Source organism: Alligator sinensis, unplaced genomic scaffold, assembly GCF_000455745.1.
Source record: "Alligator sinensis unplaced genomic scaffold, ASM45574v1 scaffold517_1, whole genome shotgun sequence".
NCBI lineage: Eukaryota > Metazoa > Chordata > Crocodylia > Alligatoridae > Alligator > Alligator sinensis.
The window spans coordinates 188,857-191,671 of NW_005842236.1; the positions used below are offsets into that span (position 1 = coordinate 188,857).

The window sequence follows — 2,815 nt, forward strand, 5'->3', positions numbered from 1 at the left end:
CCCCCCCCCCCCCCGCAGGCAACACCCACCTGCAGGCACCCAGCTCTGGTGGTCCCAAGGGACACTGCAGCCACGGAGGGAAGGACTGGTTCACCATGCTGCTCATGGAGGCAGGCAGTCTCCAGGGGGAAGAAAAAAAAGATCAGGCTTGCCATTGTTTCTTGTTTTTTCAGTGGAGCCTGCCTTCCCAGGCTGCCTACTCAGGCTGTCTGCAAAGTCCTCAAGCTTCATGGAGCCCACTGCTTCGCTCCACAGCTGTAGGGAAGCAAACTAAAACTCCTTGGAGCTGTTTTAGTTTGCTGCACCTCAAAGACATTTAAGGCGCATTACACCGCCGAATGTGCTACAGTGGCTGGAATTAATGTGCAATACGCTGCTGACACATGCAAACACCAACACCATTAAAGCGGTGCAAAAGCATTTCACTTGCTTTAAAGTGTCATGCAAACGTTTTGTCTACACACACCCACAAGTACTATCCTATGGTGGCATTATTTAGTGGACCGCAACATGTGTAGATACCAACAGGGCTGCCCAGGATACAAGCGTGCTTCAGTGTGGGAACTGCTTGCTGGCTCCCACCTGGGAGCACCCTCGTGCCCCAGTCAGCCCCTGTGCAGCACATTGAGCTGGATCAGACAGGTCCCCACCAGCCCCAGGCTGCATGGGGAACCCCTGTTGGATGCAGGGTGTCTCCCCATGTGCACAGGGCAGGATAGCTCTGCAGCAGTTGTCTCCTTGCCCTGTGCATATCAGGACCACTCCTGATGTATACGGGGCCAGGAGACAGCTGCTTTTGCAGCCAGCAGAGCTTTCCTGGCTCCATGCATATGGGAACCGGCCCCATGCTTTCTGCCAGCCCCCAGGCTAGCACCGAGGGCAAGTCAGGAGCTCCCCTGGCTGCTGCAGTGGGGCCAAGCAGGGCAGGAGCAACCCTGTACCAGTGGCTACTCCCATTGTGAGCAAATCTGCTTCCAAGAAGGAGCATGTGTAGATATGCTCCCAGGTAGGCTTACTGCACTGTATTTTTACTGCACAGTAAGCGTACTTTGAATTAATCGCACATGTAGATGCACCCTGCAGTTTCTTTCTTTCTCTTAAAGTTCTGCCCCCTTTTGATCCGGAAATCTCTTACTGCTTATGCAAGCTTGGAAAGATATCTTTCTAAATGTCTTTGTGTGTTAAGAGGCAAGGATTTCTTATGGTGTTCTTTTATTGGACCAATAGTAGATTTAGACAAGAGTTTGAATGCAAGTCAGACTGTCAGGTGTTATTAAAGTACTCTCTGTGTTACCAAAGTAACATGCAATCTCTTGTGGACAAAGTAACTTTTAACTGCTTGGAAAGGAAGGAGCTATTGGAGGAGTATGTATCAGCTGTTGTGCTGTAACTGTAATTCAGTTGATCAAAATCACTGTAAATATAATCCTGAATGAAACAGTGTTGATTGCAGTGGTTTTGCTACACTAGGATCACTACAGGAACATGCAGAGTTAACAGTTACATTGTGCGGTTACCGATCAACCGCATGCTTTAGTTAACAAGACAGGACTTGGTACCAAGTAATGCAGTTGTTCAGCATTTTGTATTTGCAGTTCACAATTACTGGAGGTTTGGGCCTCATGATCTAATAGAAGCCATATGCATTCTTGCAGCTGTGCAGGGATTGACTGATTTCATTGGGACTCTGGGTGGTCATCTGGGTCTGCCTGTACCTATTTGATTAAGTGATAGATTAGGCAGAAGAGGGCAGAGTTGCACTTTTTATACTAGGGGTGGGCGAAATCCAGCCCATGGGCTGGATTTGGCCCACCAGAGGATTTTATCTGGTCTGCCTGGCCCAGGTGCAAGAGGCAGCCTGGGCCATGGTGCCTGCGGCCAGTCCTGCTGTCTCTGGGTGCACAGTGGGGCTGGGGTGGTGCGGCGGCTGGACTTAGCTTCCCAGCAGCCCTGGTGGCAGCAGCTTCTTCTGGCTGCTACTGCCAGTGTTTCTGCCGCTGTCAGACCTTGCCCTGCACCCACCAGACAGAGTGGGCAGACAGGGTCTCCATGGAGACTGGCCTGAGCCCCCCATGGGCAGGGTGTGCTTGGCTGTGCAGATGGGATGAGGCTGCTCGCAGGGTGGGAGCAGTGGCCAGGAGAGGGACAGATGGGCAGGAGGGACTGGGGCTGGAAACGCAGGATGGTGACAGCATGGGACCAGGGTCTGGGGTACAGCCATGATCTGTTCCCTACATACCCCTGCCCGCAGAACCAGCCCCCATCACAGAGGCATGCAGGGAGCAGATTGTGGCTTTGTCCCAGATCCTCGGCCCCAGCCCCGCGCTTTCACTGCTCTGCAGTCCCAGCTCTGACCCCACCCACCCGTCCCACTTCCAGATGCCACTCCCTGCTCATGCATGGCCCCATCCCATCCATTCAGCCAAGCATGCCCTGCCCATGGGGTGCTGGGACGGTCTCCATGGAGACCCTGCCTGCCCACTCCATCCAGTGCTTCTGGCAGTGGGTGCAGAGTGGATGGGCCTGGGCCAGATGGAATCAATTGTCCCTCCACCCAGCCACACCAGGATGGGTCAGCACCCCTCCCTGCTGCCATGCTGGGTCAGCACTGCCCCCACCCAGCCTGCAACAGCTCACCCAATCTGCCTAAGTGGCCCTCCAGCCCAAATAATTGCCCACCTCTATCTTACACTAATTCAGAGATGCATGAGCTTTTGTAAGCAACAGCTTACTTTATCAGATGATATGATGGACTTGCAGGGTAGCAGGTGTTCAAATAGAAAAAGTGATTAAAGGATAAGGAAGGAGAGAGGGA

At 53.0% G+C, this 2,815-nt stretch overlaps 1 protein-coding gene across 2 annotated transcripts in view; it reads left to right on the top strand.

Moving 5' to 3' along the window:
• The window catches only part of CASC1 (cancer susceptibility 1), a 55,295-nt gene that overhangs the window by 20,626 nt on the left and 31,854 nt on the right, over positions 1 to 2,815 (top strand). The window lies entirely within an intron of this gene.